Source organism: Chanodichthys erythropterus, chromosome 24 (genome assembly GCF_024489055.1).
Source record: "Chanodichthys erythropterus isolate Z2021 chromosome 24, ASM2448905v1, whole genome shotgun sequence".
NCBI lineage: Eukaryota > Metazoa > Chordata > Actinopteri > Cypriniformes > Xenocyprididae > Chanodichthys > Chanodichthys erythropterus.
In genome coordinates this window covers 27,616,565-27,638,031 of record NC_090244.1, presented here as the reverse complement: position 1 = coordinate 27,638,031, position 21,467 = coordinate 27,616,565, and the positions used below count along the sequence as shown (strand labels likewise).

The window sequence follows — 21,467 nt, the reverse complement described above, 5'->3', positions numbered from 1 at the left end:
GTTTTTTGTTTGGCAGCCGTAGCTGCCAGTCATTTACATAATATTAAATAACTAAGTTATTTTATGGATTTTTCCTATATTATTATGATCAAACACCTTCAATGAAGTTGTAGAGAAACACTGTTATTTTACATGTCATGCAGTGGCCTGATTCACTGATCTCATCCAGAGTCTGATCTCTGAGTATAAGTGTTTTCAGCTTTGTCTATTAAAGTCACACAACATCTTGTTTTATGATGCTCAGAGTTGATCTGTTTATCTGAAATTTTATCACCATTTTTGAGGTTCATACGCTGAATCATGATATCTGTCTGTGTCTATACGATCCCGTCCAAATAGTTTCTGCATAATAACTTAAACGTTCAAGGAATTAAAGCAGAACAAAATTTCATGCAGTGGTATTCTAAGGCTACTATAATGTGAAGTTATTAAATCTAAATAATGTCCTCAGAGATCAGACTTTGGGTGAGATCAGTCTCCTATGAATCATCATAAGTAACCATCTGATCAGTTTTTCTTAATGCAACTTTTGCTATATTATATTTGCTTCAGAAACACACAGTTTCAGCAGCCAGAGAAATGTTAAAATTAAGAAGTCAAGGGTCAAGAGCCCCACTAAATTAAGCAAATGCTTATATTAACCCTCTACCGCATAGTGTTGCCATATGGCAACATACTCTTTATGTTCATTTCCTTGCCACCGTCTCTTTAAGAGAACATTCTAGTTTTTTTTATTGGTAAGAGAAGACCTTAATTTAGCCAATTATGTGCTTTGGTTAAGTCACATGACATGCATTTTTTTTCTGTGACGCGATATCTGACAGACTGCCATCTCTTGTCGGTAGTTGCTGAAAGCAAACTAAAACGTCAGTAACAAACAAGGACCTGCCCATGTCACATTCACAAAAAAAAAATGTTAACATCATCTCAGGTAAGGTATGATGACATTCACCACTCAAAAATGTTTTTATGAAATTAGTTTTTGGTAAATCGAGAAAATGTCTGTGTTGCCATATGGCAACACTGCGCAATAATGGAATGACATTATTATAATAGGTTAGATAGCCAGCAAAAGTTAGCTGCAGTCTGTTAAGCTATAACAATAAAAAACATTAATGCTAGTGATATAATGTTGATTAGTCGTATGTTAAGGACTGCCATGGCATGTGTATTATGGATTAAATCAACATCAGAGATCTGCCATCACAGCCATGTATACTGGCCCAGACCAACCACTGTCCTACCATGGTGTCTCAAAAAGGCAGGTGCAAGTGGCTGTAAGTGTATTGTAAGTGTGAAGAGCACCAAATGTGATGTCTACATGTGTCTCACCTTTGGAAAAAAAAAAATGCTTTTTGAAGTTTCATACAGAAAAAAGGTGACATTTAAAGAATATAAAGCATTATTCAGCAAAAGAGAATGGAAAAACACAAGATGTTGGAAAATAAGTATAAGGTATTGTTTATAATTACTGCTAAAACTTATAATAGCACTAAGTGATTCAATACAAACAACATTTCTGAGGAAAAATATGAACTATATACACTTATTCTAAGTTTTTCCACTATTGTACGTTGTTGCCATATGGCAACATCATAAAGTACCTTAAAATAATATTTTTTTCCAAAATTTTTTTTACAGCACTTTAAGTTAAGCCATTCTAAGAAAAGAAAAAGAGTCAAATATTTTTTTTTTTATAGATTTATCATAATGCGTGCGGTAGAGGGTTAAATGCTTATCCATAATGGTGACTTATTAGCTTTATTAATAACTTTATTATTTTCAACAAAACATCAACACTTTCATTAATGGTAACTGTTTGGCACTCTGCTGCCATGAATTTCACTTTTTTTTTGTTGTTATTGTTGTTGTTGTTGTAACGTTTATTTATTTATTTATTTATTTTATAGCAGCCGAAAAGTATTTATAGTGAAACAGAATTATTGTTGTAGATTAATAGTGCGGGCACTGTGTGGGCCTACTGAGGGCTTAAGTGAGGGCTGCCCATGCAGGGCCAATGCTAAGTGGCCAACGTTTTGCCAATGAGCAAATTCTCATGAGCCCTGCACTGACAGCCCTAAGTGGGCCTGTAAAGCCCCAGTGCAGGCTTGTTTGCAGTGCTGTGTTTAAAATAATTGTCTTTGACACTTTACCATTAGCAAGCACTCTTTGTGGACAATTTAAAGGAAAGTCTCTAATCCACCAGATGAGGCCACCATTCACCCCTAGGTCAAGATCTTAATTGTACCAAAGGCAAACTAAAATCTATAAATACAATTCTAGCATAGTTTGAAGTCTGCTGAATATGTTCAGCCACTAAATTACATAAGGTTAAAGTAGCATCACCAGTGCCCCTAGCAAACTGAATGGGAAACATGAGCCCTAATATGCCTTGTTAGCACTCTTTTCATACGTTTACCTAAAACAGGTCTCTAATACTTTATCTGAGTGGCATTAGATATTTTGTTAAAAGGAATAATATTTGATCATTTCCATGAACAGGAGCTGAAACAGCTGGGTAAATCACCAGTCAATTGAAATTCACAATCATTTAACACTTTTTGATCCTTTAATCCATCTAGCCCTGGTGATATGGTGTTTAAATAGTCTCAAAACTCGTGCATATGATATGAGTGCACATAACAGTATTCGGAAATGGAAAACCATCCTTGCGAGGGAGCATTTCTGGATTGCAAGTGCACAGAACAGTATCCGCAAAGCCCCTGGAGGGCAAGCCTGCAACCTTTAGCCAAAAAAGCATAACAGCTAATGTTAATGCTCCGCCTCTGGAAGGGAAGAACACCAGAGGCCATTTTTTGAATGGATGTCAGTGGATGAGAGGCTTCACTATGCTGATTAAACAGCTTTTGTGGGGAAATAGCTAATCATTTAATTAATTGACAACCTGTTTACCAATCTTCAGCATGTTTTACACTAAACACTTTCGTTGGGAACTATATGTAGATTTTAGCTTGATAAAAAATGTTTTTTTTTTTTTTTTTTTTAAGAGAAGGCAGACTAATGAATGTTGCAACAGGTAGGACTCATTTACAGCATTACCAACAGCAAATGTGCTGCATTACTGTTTAACAGATAGAACAACAGATGTTGTGTAAAAGCCACTGAAAGGCAAGCCTGCAACCTTTAGCCAAAAAGCGCTAAGGCTCCAGCTGTGGCGGTACGCAGGGAAGGAGTTTTGAATGGAAGGCACTGATGCACAATAGGCTGAGAGGTGCCGCACGTGATTAAGTTAGCCGTTACACTTTCTCCAGTGGTAAGAGATACAGACCCTCTTATCTCCCTATAATATACAATCTATGGTATCCGTGTGCAAAAATGCACTCCCGAGAATGACGCTGAGTAGCGCTCTATCGACCCGCTCACTGCCCTCTCAACTGCTCAACCCCTGCTCGCTCGTCAAGTTGACTTTTGAGACTTTGGAGGCGGGGATCAAATGGCAGATGTCTCCGCTCCTGTGATTGGTCAATACCGACCATGACATTTGATTGACTGGTTTCATCACTGACACGGATCATGCCTTGTTTCCACACTCTCCTCCAGCCAGTGTTGTTTATAGAGATAAGAACAAATTAACATACGGGTCCATATACCATCATGTTGGCACAAGTAATCCTCAAACCTTTTAGTGATTCCATTTTACTTCTTTTGAAGGTATTTTTTTTGTTCCATGTTCTGTAAATAGCTAGCTAGCTAAATATTTAGTTTAAAGCTAGCTGACAAACTCTTAAATGATTAATCCACTTTTAAATAAACTTTTGCTGATAATTTACTCACCCCCATGTCATCCAAGATGTCCATGTCTTTCTTTCTTCAGTCGAAAAGAAATTAAGGTTTTTGATGAAAACATTCCAGGATTATTCTCCATATAGTGGACTTCAATGGGCACCAAATGGTTCAAGGTCCAAATTACAGTTTCAGTGCAGCTTCAAAGTACTTTAAACAATACCAGACGATGAATAAGGGTCTTATCTAGCGAAACGAACGTCATTTAAAAATAAAATATAAAAAAAGTTTAAGTTTTATAAGCACAAATACTTGGCTTGCTCTGTTCTGCGATGCGTGTTTGTGACGTAACGTAATACGCAATTACGTTGAAAAGGTCACGCTTGGCGTAGGCGGAAGTACAAGTCGGTGTTTACAGATTGAATGTGCAAATACTAAGTCAAACGCCATTTACAAAAAAGGTAAAACAACAATGTCGGATGATTTTGAACTTCGAGGAGAAGATGAGTTTTTCGCCCTGCCCAACCTTTTTGAACTGGAATACACAGAGGAAGAGACTGCTGCGGCAACACACACCTCTCAAGCATCAGGCAGACGAAGATCTAATGAGACATGGTGGTGCACATGGTGGCAAATGCCAACCATAGTCAGAGGAAGAATCTAGATGCTGCCACAAATGGACCATTTCAATCCCTCCATTAGAATCAGTCAGTGAGTCCCTGTTTCCATCTCACTGCATTACCGGACAAAATGGATTTCCACCGTTACTGAGCAACAGCGTTTTAAAGGGGGTCGCACACCAGACGCGAAGCTCAGCGCCGCACCACGTCTTTAAAATCCGAACGCATTGTTTTCTATGCACACCGGCGGCGACATTCGGCGCCTGTCCGTGGCGCCCAGCTACAACTCAAAATCCTGCCGCGCCACAGAGCGCCATGTACATTGTTTTACATTAAATGTATATTATATTTCTCTCAAATCGTCATTGATGTACATATCAGCCTATGCTGCAAGATACATTAGTTTTACATTTTTTAAGTTTAATAGCTTGAATAAAGTCTAAAAATGTGTAATAAACGTAGCCTTTTCTTTCATTTTGCTCTGTTGTGCCATTTTTCCATGTACACTAACCTCAGTGTGAAATATTAAAGCATATTTAACGTTTCCCTGTTGATGTAAAACACTCCCATTGTGCAGCTCTTCTCTCAGGAGTAGAGTAAAAATTGAGCTTGCGCGTATATAACGTGTGCAGCCGGTGTGCGATACCTGTGAGTTGTCAGAGACGCGACGCTGTGCGGCACCGAGCTTCGTGTCCGGTGTGTGACCCCTTTTAGAGGTTTTTTGTTCTGATGGAGAAGGGTATGACAGTCTTATGGCAGTGACAACACAGGATGGAAGAACCATTAGTTATTTTACCTTTTTTTGTAAACGGCGCTTGACTTGTAAACACCGACTCATACTTCCACCTACGTCAAGCGTGACCTTTCAACGTAATTGCGTATTACGTGACGTCACAAACGTGCATCGCAGAACAGAGCAAGGCTAGTATTTGTGCTTATAAAACTTAAACTTATTTTTTTTTTTTTTAAATGACCGATCGTTTCGCTAGATAAGACCCTTATTTATCGTCTTGTATCATTTAAAGCCCTTTGGAGCTGCACTGCAACTGTAATTTAAAAACCTTAATTTATTTTTGACTGAAAAAAAGAAAGACATGGACATCTTGAATGACATGGGAGTGAGTAAATTATTAGCAAAAGTTTATTTAAAAGTGAACTAATCCTTTAAAACACAGGTTCTCAAAGTGGAGTAAATAATAGCCAGGGGGTCCGCATAATATTTTTAAAGTCCTATGATATCTGTGACGCTGAAAATGCTGATGTAATTTTAGAATCTTGTCATTAAAACGTAATTTACTGTTTAATGCGGCAGGTCATGACATTTTCTGCAAGCAAAACAAAAGTAGGACTGCACACCTAATCAAATTGCTAGTATTTGTGATTAGTAATATTTAATATTTAGTATAATATTAGTATAATATTTAGATCTGATCACCAATAATAATTGAGCAGCAAATTGGCATATTAGAATGATTTCTGATCATGTAACTGAAGACTGGAGTAATGATGCTGAATATTTACAATGTATTACAATAGAAAAAGTTATTTTCAATTGCAATACTATTTAACAATATTAATGTTTTTACTCTATTTAATTTGTTTTGTTAACAGCTGAGACATTACCTTCTAGAAATGTTTTTGCATAAATTACAACTGGGATTAAGCACAACACTAAATATGGATTACCTGGAGTTTTGTTGTCGTCAGGAGCTGCATCTTCTGCAGGCACTATCCAATCATGTAGAAGTACCACCTGCTATCACCCAGGCTTTGCAAGAGCTTTCTGACATCATGAAGGGACATATTGAACTTCCAGCTCCTTCTGTCACAGTAGAAGCTGCTGGCACCACACAACGACCCAAAATCTTAATTGAAGAACAGCGCTTGAAAGAAATGCTCCATACTCAACTTTCTGTGCCTTACACTGATGGGTGTTTGGAGAAGCACAGTCTTTAGACAAATGAAAGAGGGCCCTTGTCTCTGGTACATGTAGACACAAACCACAAGTTTGTGATAATTTCAGGTTTAGTGGCTTCCCTTTGCTTGGTCAGGGAGTGCATTTGAAAAGCCAATTGAGACATTTTCAGAAATACCAACAGCAATATACAGTAGAAGCCCCCCTTCTTGTGTTTGCATTGTCTCTTGTTTTAACAGATACAGGACATATATTAGTAATAGTTGAAATAAACAATAATTGCATATGTCCATATTATTATTATTATCATTATTATCATTATCATTATCATCATTATTATTATTATAATATATATATATATATAATATGTTACGTCCCCCTTTTGTCTAGGGGCGGCGGGAGAGTAACAAAAATAAGAAGTAATAAAAGATATGTCCCTTCAAAAACACAGGGCAAAAATGAGAGAGAGTTGATTCAGTCTGCACTCCCAGAACTTACACGAACACAAAATAACTCTTCAAAAGGTTTATTTAACAAAGTCTCTTATAACAATCAAGGATAAGGCAAAATAATAAAGATAACTAACAAGACGCTTCTAGCTTCGGGAGGAGGGTTAAAGCCAAAGTAACAAACAAAAGGAGTAAGCTAACTGGAGTAAGGGAGTCTAAATAACCTATCGAAAACAAAACATCAAATAAACAACAAATCTCTCACCTGACTGCCTCACTAACCAAAAACAGGGGAAACAGGGGTTAGTAAAAAAAACAAAAAGGCACCCACCTCCCTACTGCGTCTGCAACATTAATAAATGCCACACCAGCAAATACAACAGGTTTCTCTTAAAGAAGCTTTCACACTGGAAAATACAACAAAAGTTCTGGGAGGGAAGACAGGCCACACTCTCTCTGGGAAACAGCCAGCTCCTGCGGTGTAAATGCAAGCTCCTCTCCATACTCTAACGAGGAACAGGTGGCATCAATTGGGCTCCTGCAAGAGGACAGGGAGGAACAGAGGAAATAGGGGAAAAAAAACCACTTCCCAGCATACCACTTCCCACATACACAGTTGGTCATCAGAGAGACAGTGTCACATACACAGTCACAGAACAACAAAACAATAAACAATATATGTCCTGGGACGTAACAATATAAAGGGTCTCCCTTTGTAATGTCCTTAAATGCATATTGATTTGTTTGTTTGTTTGTTTTATTTAGATAGGGACAGATACAAATAACATAGACAAACTTTGACAGTCGTCCGATGCATGTATCATAATGTTTTTAGCTAAAAGCTAATTTACAACACTTGTCCCTAGTAGGGCTTTAAAAAAAAAAAAAAAAAAAAAAAAAAACACACAATACAGTTTAACATTAACATCAACATCAACATTAATAAAAGACCGGGAAGGAATAAAGATAAAAATGTATAGAAAATATTAATTAAGAAAATATTAAAAATATACAGAAAGGGAAGCAGATCTGGTGGATCTAGTACTTTGCTGTCTTGTTATTATTTTGCAAAGCGGTAGTGGAGCAGCATCATTTAAGCATTTGAAGACCAGTTTAACCAAATGCAGAGAAATAAGATTAACAAAACTTAGAATCTTATATTTACTTTGAATTTGGCAGTGATGGTACCTTATTCTCTTCTTGTCCAGAACTTTCAAGGCTCGATTGTAAAGACACTCTATAATTTTGACTGATGACTGATGAGCTTGGGACCATGTGGTTAAGCCATAAGATATATGTGAAAGAATCATAGAATTAAAAAAAATAAAAGCACAGTCAAGAGTCAGACAGTTTCTTATCATCATAAAACAACTTAAATTGGCCCTAATAGTTTTACAGATTTTCTTAATATGACTTTTAAAATTCAACTGATAATCTATATTTAATCCAAGATACTTCACTTCAGGTACTTGTTCAATAAGTTCCCCATTAATTTTTATGTTCAAAAGTTGTGTTAAAGGTAGTTTTTGAATAGAAAAGCAGACAGAGTTTGTTTTTTTAGTATTTAAAGTTAAACAAGATGAAGCCAGCCAAGATGATATTCTTTCTAAATTAGTATTAAGTTTATCAGTCACAGAGATACATGTATCAGCAGATGCATACACCACTGTGTCATCTGCATACATTAGTAGACCTGTATCTGGACATACTACATCCGGTAAGTCATTAATATATAGACTGAAGAGTATGGGTCCCAAGATCGTGCCCTGAGGAATACCTGTTTTAATTTTAAGAAAAGTAGATCTCACACTATTAATCACAACACACTGTTCACGGCCCTTTAAATAAGATTCAAACCAGGACAATGTTTTTTTAGATAAATTGAACTTAGCTAATTTAGAAATTAATATATTGTGATTTACTGTATCGAATGCTTTTTTTAAATCTAGAAACACAGCACCAACTACATTTCCCTGGTCAAGTGATTGTTTGATATTTTCAATTAATAGACAGATTGCGGATTCTGTGGAATGGTTGTGCCTGAATCCAAATTGCAGAGGACTCAGATACTGGTTTGTCTCAAGATAGTGCATGAGTTGTTCTGAAACAATCTTCTCTAAAACTTTAGACAAAGCTGGGAGAAGACTGATAGGTCTATAGTTACAAGACATTTTGTCATCTCCTGATTTAAAAATCGGTATTACTAGAGCATTTTTCCACCCATCTGGGAATTGCCCAGATTTAATGGAGATATTAACAAGATTGGTGAGAGGCTGGACCAGAATGCTGCTATATTTTTTAAGAAAAGCTATATCTAAATTAAAAATATCTTTTGAGAAGGTGGTGTTTAGGTCCTGTATAGCTTTCAGAACAGCTGTCTGACCAACCTCCCTGAGCTGGAATGAGTTATCTTGACCTTCAAGCGGGTCTACTGTTGTTAGGCCTATATCGTTACAGCATGGAAAGCTTGATGCTAGGTTATTAACAGATTGTATGAAAAAGTTATTGAATTCATTAGCAACTTGTGCATTATCAGTGATGGTGTGTTCACCCATTTTAAGTTCATATTTTGCTTGGGTGGTATTACCCTTTGGATTTAATAGGCTGTTTAATTGTTTCCACATTAATTTGCCATTCCCTTTAGCCTCTGTTAAAGCTTGAATATAATGATTTGATTTAGCCATTCTAAGTTCTTTGACAACTTGGTTACGCAAACCTTTAAACAGTTTCAAATCAGTGTCCCTTCGGATCTTAATAAAAGTTTTCAAGGCAAGGTCTCTCCTTTTCATCAGCTTTCGAATATTATCGTTCATCCATGGTAACTGAAATTTTCTCTGGGATTTCTTTAGCTTTTTAGTGTATTTATCTACAATACTCTCAATAGTGGACATAAGCTTATTACAGCTATCGTTTACTTGATCATATTGTTGAAGCTCATCCCAGTTAACACCCTTTAACTCATTCTCAAATTCAGTCTGGTTTTTACGAGGAATTTCAAGTTTAAACAGGTACCGATTTGGATTTAAAAATCTAGTCATTCTTTTCTTTGTCAGTTTTCTTGCAATTAAAATCATATTATGGTCAGATAGACCAGTAACTAAATTATATGTTTTTATGATTCTGTCAGGTTTGTTAGCAAAAATTAAATCTATTAGTGTCTGAGTATTCCTGGTAATACGCGTAGGAGTTTCAATCATTTGAATAAAATCATGTTTGGATGCAAGATTTTTAAGTTTTTTCCTGCAGTGTTTGTCTATCCAATTTATATTAAAATCGCCGAAGACAAGCACCTCATTCTTGTGCTTAAAGTTTTTAAACATCGCATCCAAGTTTTCACAGAGCGTTGCAGTGCATGCCGAGGGAGGATTATATACCACTAAAATATGAAATTGCATACTTTGCGACAATATTACATTAATACATAGACATTCAGTTGACATATCAACAGTTGGGTACATTTGCTTTGCGTTGAATGTGTCCTTAATATATATCAGTACACCCCCACCCCTTCCTACAGTTCGGTCCCTTCTAAAACATGTATACCCCGGAACATCAATTATGTTAGTTGGAATTTTATCATGCAACCAAGTTTCGCTAATACATAAAAAATCGATGTTGGACTCGGACAACAATATCCTGATCTCATCTCGCTTGGGAAATAAGCTTCTGATATTTAAATGCCCTCCTAAAATACCTTTAGGCTTTACCGTGGAATCCCAAACCACTCTGGCATGATTAACAGTCTGAAAGAATAAAGTTTGTCGCTGTTTAGTCAATGCTTGTGTTTGGATTGATCTTACTTTGTCGGGGACAGTTTTTCTTCGCCGGCCAGCACTGTTAGCTGAGCAGTTCAGGGCACTCGCAATGACCAACTTGTTATCCACCGTCGCACCGGCCCCAGTCAACCCCCCAACCGCGCAGGTCGGCCTCTCCGCCTGCTCCGCCTGCTCCGCCGTCCCTCCAACGTCGCGGAGCTGCACGTTCAGGTCCCCGTGCCAGGCCCCGTCCTCGCCGGCGGACAGAGACCGGAAATCCGCGAGCACTCCCGGTAGCATAGAGCCGATCGAACCGGTGCCATCCAAGGCAAGAAACTCCACCCGCTGGCGGGGAAGGAGGCCCGCCACGCCGTCAACAGGTGCATCCACAGACCCACCCACAAGGCCTGGGCCTGGATTGAGCTGCACATCTCCCGCCAGCAGCACCAGGAGAAAAAGGTATGATACCGCATAAGATTTATTTACTTTAATGCGGTTGGAGTAACATATTGATGTGCGTAAAGTGCGCCTTGAATCCAAGATAAAAAAGGAGCGGTAAATGATGAGTTGTCCGTATCCGAAGTTATACAGATATATTTTCTGGGGAAAAAAGCTTGGTATTTGATCATTTCCTATAGACTCTGGTTGGGTTCTGGGTTGTAAAAATCCAGTCATAGAGGCAAAAAATGTGAAAAATACCGCTGTAGTGCCAATGAACAGCAAGTAAAAACTCAAGTAGAGACTCAAATAGCATTGTTTGTTTGTGTGCTGTCTCTGGCGTTCAGATTGTTTCTGTTCAAAACGCGCACATATAATTTGTTTTTTGTTAAATATCAGCGGTGATTGCGTCGATGTTAAAAGCTTGATCAACCAATATTTAAGATACATAGATCTAAAAAAGAGATGAGTTAATCCGAAAAAAAGTGCAGCAAACACGGAGCCCCACCAACCGTGTGTGCGCGCCATCTATCCCTTGTTTAATTTGATATAAAAAAAATAACATTTTACTTTTTCTTCCTAGATACAACATTGTGATATTTGGAGGAGTGGATGGTTTCTTCTGAAAGATAACTGGCTGCTGCTGTACACCTATGCCTGTGGTAAGAAGAAAAAACAAAAACTGTGTCGCGATGATCGCATAACGATTGGCTGATGTTTTTAAGGCCCTACCTCGTGCACAGATGATGTATATTAATATTATTCCTTTCAGTGCACCTAATAAAGTATTTTATCAGTTAGTAAAGACAGTTTCAAGTAATATTGCAAAAATGTATAAAACAAAACATCCTCTTTAGCACCTTTAAAACAAGAGAAAATATTGTCCATTAAAAAAAAAAAAAAAAGAATGTTCTTGGTATGTATATGTACTTGGTATTTATAATAATTATTTAAACCCACAATGCACTGTGATCCAGAAACAATGTTTTACATTGATATTCCGTTTGAACTTCTATTATAACATCAACCTTCTACACTCTCTTGAAGAGAACTAGCTTCTGGACATTTCATACAAATGACATATTCTGTGCATTATGCAATTCTTCTACGACTCAAAAGAGACTTGGAGATATTCACTGAAGGCTGGAACCATCCACTCCACACTGAAGGAAACCGGAGTCTGACACAGATCTGGGAGATTGCACATGCTAAACAATTTCTTTGTGGGTGTTGGCTCTTTTGCTGTTGTAGGTTCTAAGGATATTTGAGATAACTGAAATCGCTTGGCGAAGTGATATGGAACTGTAATGCAGTGTTTTACTGTGAAATTACAGCACAGCTAAAAACTGTGGAACCACAATGGCTGGAAGTAAATGGCTGGAACCACAGCTGCCAGTATTTTACTGTATATTTACAGGTACATTTTTTGTGTGATGTGGACAAACTCCTCAAGCTGGACCAAACACAAAGACATGGTGTTGAGGCAGAATGAATCTCTCACTGACTTTGCAACTGGACTACTGTATTTTTACAGAATGCAAGTGCTGAATATATATACATTCACAATTATTTATTTATTTATTTATTTTTTTTTTACATATTTGCAAAAAACATTTGTTGTGTTACAATATACAATAACTGGAAGTGACCAAAAAAGATTTGTGTACTGACACAACCTATCTGGATGGGTTACATTGGTAATGACATAGGCGTATTACAGAATGTTACGGCTTTCAAAACGGAGGTGCATCATCTCGCTCTCTAAAAGAGCCCTGTCAAGTCAGGTGCAGAGGTCCCCGTAGCACATGAAAAAAAAAAAAAAAAAAAAAAAAAACAACACAGAGGAGAATGGTACATACATTTATGAATATTTACAGCATTTCCGTCACCAGTTTTGACATAGGAGACAATTTGAAATCTTTTGAAATCTGAAATGTTTTCAGTTGCCAGAGAGTCCATACTAAGACACGTCTGTATAAATCTGACTGGAATCACATTTCAAACCTATGGAAGCCCATTTCCGCCACTAAATAAAAAAATAAAAATAAAAACGGTAATTGCGACTTTTTTAATTCTTTTTATCTTGCAATTGCGAGTTTATATCTCAGAATTCACTTTATAATCTGCAATTGTGAGAAAAAAAGTCAGAATTGTGAGATATAAAGTCAGAATTGCGAGATAAAAAGTCTCTGACTTTTTTTTCTCGCAATTCTGATTTTTTTTCTCACTTTTCTTACTTTGCTTGCGTTTATACATAAAATGGAAGACATCATAAAGGATTATTTTGGACAATATTGGCATGAATCCTTTTCAATTTGTGATAATTTTTCACTGATAAGGGACCACACAAATTACGAAAACATATTTTATTATATCAACAGTTTATACATAGAAAAAAAAAAAAAAAAATTTCGATTCATCAAAATATACAGCATTAGCAGCTATCTGACCTAAACTGGGTTCTGATTGGTTCATTGTATTCTAAACTTAATTGGCAATCAATTGTTGAAGCTATTACGGTGTGCTGACCCAAACATCTTTTACAAACTTGGGTCAAGTTTAAACCAGTAACCAGGCATCACAGCTGAGCTGGCAAAGGGGCATGTCTGACTTTGACATGTATATATTGCCATTATTATGTAATCAAAATTAAATTATTGCTGGTCTTCAATGATAATGTCAAGTTACTGTAATTTATTTGCACCAAAAATATTGCTGCATATACAATCATATAGATATTTGTAATTTTTTTTTTTTTTTTTTTTTTTTTTTGTCAAGCTATAATAAATGATCTGTGATCTGTGTATTTTGAGCTGAAACTTCAGATACATTCTGGGGACACCAGAGACTTATATTACATCTTGTAAAAGGGGCATAGGTCAACTTTAAGATTTTTCATATATAAACATTGGTTAATTAGCATTGCAATGATCTCACAAATATTTGCTAACTCAATGTATTTGTTTTTAGAATAGGGTATTTGTTGCTGTTATTGTTGTAATAGCTTACACACAGCACAAGGAAGCTTGGTTTCAAATGGTAAATTTAATAATAAAAAAACAAGTGAACAGTAATAATAATAATAATAATAATAAATAATAATAATAAAAACTAACAATAACACTAATACAACAGAACAAAGATAGACTGCATTATTTATTTATTTATTTCAGGTAAGTCTAACAGTAGTATTCAGGTAAGAAATTGAATAAAGAAACTAATCAAATTTACAATAACAATGAATAATCTTCATTGTAAAAATTTCATGCAGATTAATCAATTAAAGTTACACGTTAATCAGCCATGAGCAGTAAGCGTTGAAAAAGATAAGCCACAAAAAAGATCTAATTTTGGCACTTGTATGTCAGAGGTGTCTTTATTATGTGTGCACTTCGGACATGAGCGCGAAATCTGCGGGGATGAGTAGACTTATGCACAATCCTGCGCCGAAATTCAGAACCGGTCACTCTCACACTATTCAACCGGAAGTGAATGAGAGGCGGCAGGTGCGTGTCTACTTGCTGTTGGAGAGGAGAGCAAAAAGTTCATGAGTGTTTTTTTTTTTTTTTTTTTTAACAAAAAAAAGATCATGCAACACACATATGAATGTGCCTGGAGACAACGGAAAAACAAAGAGCAGCAGCTTTCATTTCTGCTCTGACTGTTGGCTTGGATTACATTACTAACTAAATTTTTTTGTCATGTAATTTTGAAGTAATATACCCAGATTTGAACACACACAAAAGCAGAGCATGGCACACTCCAGATTCAAATTATTAAAATTAACATTCATAAAACTTTCAAAAATGCTTATGATGGACTCCAAGGACACCACTAGAAAAATGTGTTTACCACACTGAAATATATACACATGTACATCATATATGCTTTTTTTTTGTTGTATTTTTTAATACACCGCTTCATTCTAAATTGTAAAAACCAACACAACTACATATTAAGCGATACACCACATATTATGTGTTACAATAAACTATAAACTTGATATCATGGGCTCTTTTTGGGACTGAGCTTTCAAATATCTACTGTTCAAAATCTACTCACACACCTTTGTGCCATTCCTGGAAACAATTCCTGTTCAACTGAAGACACAATTGAACGTCACATGCCTGGCATTTCCAAGGTGTCTGTTGTTTCTTGCCACGCACTGTTTTGCAATGCACACACATGCGGCGACCAACAGTGGCAATATTTCTGACATCTGAGGTCAGCTCAGCTCCTGGAACCGGCACATGGTTACTACTGGTCTGTTTTGGTGCTGCTTTCTGAGACGCTCCACAGAGCTCTGCAGTAAGCTGCTCCATAAACTCCTTGCGCGTCATGTTGCCGTGTAGCTCTGTGTGTAATATGAAAGCGTTGGTGGCAGCAATGTCCAAGAAGTGTAGAAAGACTTTTCTGTACCACTTCATGGTTTTGTGCTTGACAGTGTAGTACTGCAACAGCTGATCGGACAGGTCAGCACCTGCCATGTGGTGGTTGTACGCAATCACAGGTGCAGGACATGGAAATATCTTTGTCTTCCATGCATCTTGTACTTTCACTTTTCTTTTCACACGGTGTCCTTCATAGGCAGCATGGATGGTGGAGCAAACAGACACCTCTTTTTTGTCCATCCACTTCACACACACAAGAGGCCCATCCCGAATCCACCTGATTGATCCCCTGGTGGACTTTTTGGTCAGCGAATCAGATGCGCTCTGTGGGAACCCCTTCCTGTAGTCTCTGTAAGTCCCACAAGCACCAAACTTCATAGCAAAAAGGCTTGTTAAGAGCTTTGGACTTGTAAAGAAATCGTCCATGTAAACATGGTACCCAGAGCCCAAAACTTTCTTGTCCATAAGAGACATCACAGCATCATATGAAATCCCATGGCCTGTAGGAAAGCTGTTCTTACCCGCATACACAGAGAAGTCCAAAGTATATCCATTTGACGAATCCGTAAGGACAAAAAACTTGAAGCCCACCTTTGTTGGCTTGGCTTTCATGTACCGTGCCATTTCTGCATTTGCTTTGCATGCCACAAATCTTTCATTTACAGCTAAATTTTTTCTAGGATGATAGAAGGCTTTGCACGCAAGACGGATGGTGTCCATGAGAGGTTTGATCCTGAAAAGTCGGTCATGTTCAGCTGTGCCCCTCTTTTTGTCATTTTCCTTGTCTGCATCTGGGTGACTCATGTGCAAATTCCATGAAATGGTGCGGTATCTGTCCCTTGACATAACTGTGGCAGGAAAAGGCATAGAAAAAATGCTGTGTTGCCGCCAGTAGTCGGCGATGGAGCTCATCTTCACCGTGGCCATGTAGAAAACGAGTCCAATGTACCGGTACATCTCGCCAACGCTGACATCTGTCCAACTGTATTTGCGACCTTTTGCAAGTGACCTGGCAGCCTGAGCGTTAGTGTTGTGGCACAGATTTGAGACCGTGGTCTCTGAGAAAAACAGTCTGAAAAGACTCAAAGGGGAGTGCGAGTCAGCAAGACTCAACTGTGGGCCAGGTTCCCGCGCAGGCAGGAATCTCCAAGGCTTTGGAGTCATGTCGGCAACAGTCTCTGCTTTCCATGACAGAGTCATCTTGGCTCTTTTTGCAACAGGTTTCTTGTCACTGTCGTCCTCAAATCTGCATTAAAAATATATATAAAAAAATATAAGTATGCTGACATGAATGTGTACAAGGATGTCCTGGAAAATTCAGCTAATACCAGGCTCTGCTAGTAGCTGGTCCTGACCAATCATCAGTATCTCCTGCTTAGACCAGCTAGTGGACAGATTATTATTCACTCAGCCAATCTGGTGCATAGCTTGGTCAGGTCGCTATTAGGGCTGGGCGATATATCGAATGCTTTTGTATATCGCCCAGCCCTAATCGCTATTAGCTTGGCCTAGCTCAGACATGTCCAATCCAGAGACCTGCGTGGGACGGATATTTCAGTCCCGCGCCCATCCGCTCCCGCAAAAATATGCTATATTGTCCCGCTCCCTCCCGCAACATTCAGGTTTTGTCCCGCTCCTGCATAAAAGTAGTTTGTATAGATTTTTGTCCGTACATCCATGACATATTAAGTTATGTGTCGCCACAACATCCCAGCATAAACGCAGATAATATATTTGTCATTAAAGCATTAACATTTACAAACCAGTTAGTTCGAAAAGCAATCGAAAAGCAAGCTGCACTGTGCATGGTTTGGTATGTCAGAATGCGCGCAAATATAGCGCTCCCTTTATAATGTCAAAACAGCTGACATCTCAGTTCATTGTGATCTTGCAAAGCTGTTATAACCCAATGAATATATGAACAATGAATCTTTTATAATGTCTACACTTTGTGTATTATTATAATAGGATTCATGAACGCGCAAATTTCAGCACTGCATAAAAACTCTGGCATTTTGAGGGGTGAGAGGATTCTAACATTAATACCTGATTGTGTTGCGTCTCAGAAATCAACATATATGTCTGTGATTGGCTACATTGCTCAACACTACAAGTTAATTACAATTTATAAATAGAATCTCACGCATATGTTTGCAACTGTAAATCATTTTGTTCTTGTTGCTTTTTGCAATATATGAACAACAAGTTTAGATAGTTTAGATGATTAAGATAGTTTTTAATGATCCTAAATACACAATTAGCCATTTTAGGTGTTTAATTGGGGCTAGAGCTAAACTCTGCTGGATAATGGCCCTCCAGGAGCAGGATTGGACACCCCTGGCATAGTTGGTCTACCAGCATCACCAGATTGATCAGGTCCCAGTAAGCTTGGACAGACCTTGTAGACCACATTTACAAGCCAGCGAGGATTGAGGCAGACAATAAATCAAAATGATAGTGAGATGGGAGGGATCACTCATACTTCTTGATTCCTGTGAGCATAAATAAATGGAAGCATGGCATGACTGAATGAGTATGCTTGTTCTGTTTTTGTGAAATAATGATGACTATCAGTTTGATTTAATAAATTAAATTACTATATATATATATATATATATATATATATATATATATATATATATATATTAGTGCCCTCCACAATTATTGGCACCCTTAGTAATTATGAGCAAAAGCAGCTGTGAAAATAAATCTGCATTGTTTATCCTTTTGATATTTCATAAAAATAAATAAATAAATAAATAAATAAATAAAAAAATAAAAATCACAAAATTCTAACCTTTCATTGAAGGAAAACAGTTGAAAGTGGGGGGAAACTCACATTATGAAATAAATGTTTTTCTCCAATACATGTTGGCCACAATTATTGGCACCCCTAGAAATTATTCTGAGTAAAATATCTCTGAAGTATATTCCCATTCACATTTACATTTTTTAGCACACCAGGGTGATCATGAACATGAAATTGTCCAGCCATGACTTCCTGTTCCACAGGAGAATAAACATGAGGAAACAGAGAGGCCAAATGTCCTTAATCATCCATCACAATGAGTGAAACCAAAGAATATAGTTCTGATGTGCAGCAAAAGCTGTTGAGCTTCACAAAATAGAAAGTGGCTGTTAGAAAATAGCTAAAGCACTGAAAATCCCCATTTCCACCATCAGGGCAATAATTGAGAAGTTCCAATTAACTAAAGATGTTACAAATCTGTCTGGAAGAGGACAAGTGTCTAAATCGTCCTAATGTAAAGTGAGGAGGAGAGTTTGAGTGGCCAAAGACTCTCCAAGGATCACAGCTGGAGAATTGCAGAGATTAGTTGAGTCTTGAGTCTCAGAAAGCCTAAAAAAAACGATCAAACAGCACCTACATCCCCACAAGTTGTTCAGGAGGGTTTCAAGAAAAATCCTCTGCTCTCATCCAGAAACAATCTCCAGTATATTAAGTTGTCAGACATGATTGGAACTTCAAACGGGACCGGCTTCTATTGTCAAATAAAAATAAAAGAAGAGCTTTTTGGCAGTAAACCCACCAGATGGGTTTGGTGCACACATGGATAAAAAAGTACCCCATGCCCACGGTTAAATATACTGTTGGATCTTTAATGTTGTGGGCCTATTTTTCTGCTGGAGGTCCTGGACATCTTGTTCAGATTCATGGTATCATGGATTCTATCAAATACCAACAGATAAAAAAATAAATAAATAAATAAAATAAAAAATAAATAAAATAAAAACCTGACTGCTTCTGCTAGAAATCCAATAATGGGCTGTGGTTGGATTTTCCATCAGGACAATGATCCAAAATAAACATCAAAACCAACACACAATTGTGTCTCTGAGCACAAAATTAAGCTTCTGCCATGGCCATGTCAGTCCTCTGACCTGAAACCTAAAGAAAATGAGTGAACTGAAGAGAAGAAGCACCAACATGGAGCTGGGGATCTGAAGGATCTGGAGAGATTCTGCATGAATGAATGGTCTCTGATCTCTTGTCAGGTGTTCTCCAAACTCATCAGGCATTATATGTGAAGACTCAGAGCTGTTATCTTGGCAAAAGGAGGTTGCAAAAAGTTTTGAACAATGTGTTTTGGAGAAAAAAAAAAAAAAAAAACATTTATTTCATAATGTGAGTTTTCCCCCACTTTTAATTATTTTTCTTAAATAAAATGTTATAATTTTCTGATTTTTTTGAATGAAAGATCAAAAGGATAAACAATGCAGATTTATTTTCACAGCTGCTTTTGCTCATAATTACTAAGGGTGCCTATAATTGTGGAGGGCACTGTATTATATTATATTATATTATATTATATATAAATGACCCATAAATCCTTGGTCAAATATCAATGCTGGAGTCTTGAAAGGGTAGTTCAGCCAAAAATGATGTCATTAATTACTCGCCCTCATGTCATTCCAAACATGTAAGACTTTTTTTCATCTTCAAAACAGAAATGAAGACATTTTAAAATGAAATCTGAAAGATTTCTGTCTCTCCATTGACAGTCCGCACAACTACCACTTTGACGCTTCATAACGTTCATAAAGAGCTTGTAAAAATAATCCATATGAATTAAGTGGTTTAGTCTAGATTTTCTGAAGAGACTCAATCACTTTATATGAGCAGATTCAATTCAGGATTTTATTCACATGTAAACATTCATCAACTCACACATCAGGGGCCCATTCTTTTTACGTTGCTAACTCGGTTAGCTGGATTTGATTGATGGCGATTTGTCATGATCTTGGAGTGTTTGGTTCTTAAACGTTCATCCTGGACTTTGTGTCATAGCAACAGGTCCGTAAGCTTAAACCTGCTCATGAACAGGCTTATTTCATGTAAACAGGATTAGATTGCATCTTTTTAAGTGGAATTGATACTTAAAATCTGTCCCAACCACTGCCAATTTATTTGAAAAGTACTCTACTTATCCAGGGACAATAATCTTAAATGATAATTTACAAATTAATTTGAAAATAATATAATGTTGTGTAGTCTATAATGCTATAGGCACAGCCAGACTAATTGAAAAATGTATTCATGAGAGAATAAGTGCTTTACAATTGTATTATGAGTCTTACATGCTTGTAGTTATTCTGAGCCGTGCATTAATTTGAATGGTGACGCTATTATGGGAGTGGCTTGATACAGTGCAGGAGATGCAGATAACTTGATCTTGACTTTATTTTTAATTAAAACTTTAATGCTGTCACGTAACAAATCTGCAAAGACAAAATTAAATGAATTGCGAATTACAACATTGAAATAAAAATGTATGTACAAATACTCATGAATCTAAATAACTGGGAATGATGTAAAAAAATAAAAATAAAAGTGCACATTTAATTTATCTACATAACATTCATGTCATTCTGTCATTTTGTTCGCTTGGCTGTTTCATTATAAAGGTCCAGAAATTTGTCAAGTTTTTCCATCAGGTGTCTTTTCTAATTATATGATGTCATTATGTTGCTGTCTTTCCGCCAGTCAATCACTGCACTGCTGATCATGGTTTCGAGTATCGATACATCTGCCCTTTTCAAGGAACACGAGAACACGCAGTAATCTCAGACAACTTAATCCAGATATTTTAATCCAATTCACAAATTCATTTGAAGAACCAAATTAGCCACAGATCAGTTATCACAATTACAAGATCTAGCATCTGTCAAATCATCTCAGATGTAATAAGTGTGGTACGAAGAACAGACCCCAGATATGGTAAATAGAAGCTCAAGCAGGTTTGTTTGAAGTGTGAGAACCAATGTGTGTAACAAGACCTGCAAACTCACAAGAGGTGAAAAGGGTGACATGTTTACAAATTAAATCCCCTTAGGATGGTCTGCGGGCATCCTCCCCCAGAAATAAAAAAAATAAAATAAATTTATACAGCAGTCTTTTTGTGCTTTAATATTTATATCACCATTATATTATATATATATATATATATATATATATATATATATATATATATATATATATATATATATATATATATATATATATATATATATATAGCAGCAAATTGACATATTAGAATGATTTCTGAAGGATCTTGTGACATTGAAGACTGGATTAACGATGCTGAAAATTCAGCGTTGCCAACACAAGAATTACATTTTATTTTTATTTTTTAATA

The 21,467-nt window shown here is 36.8% G+C and overlaps 1 protein-coding gene across 1 annotated transcript in view; it reads left to right on the top strand.

Annotated features, from left to right (window-relative positions):
• The window catches only part of LOC137015493 (histone H2AX-like), an 86,814-nt gene that overhangs the window by 21,308 nt on the left and 44,039 nt on the right, over positions 1-21,467 (top strand). The gene's annotated exons all lie outside the window — the stretch shown is intronic.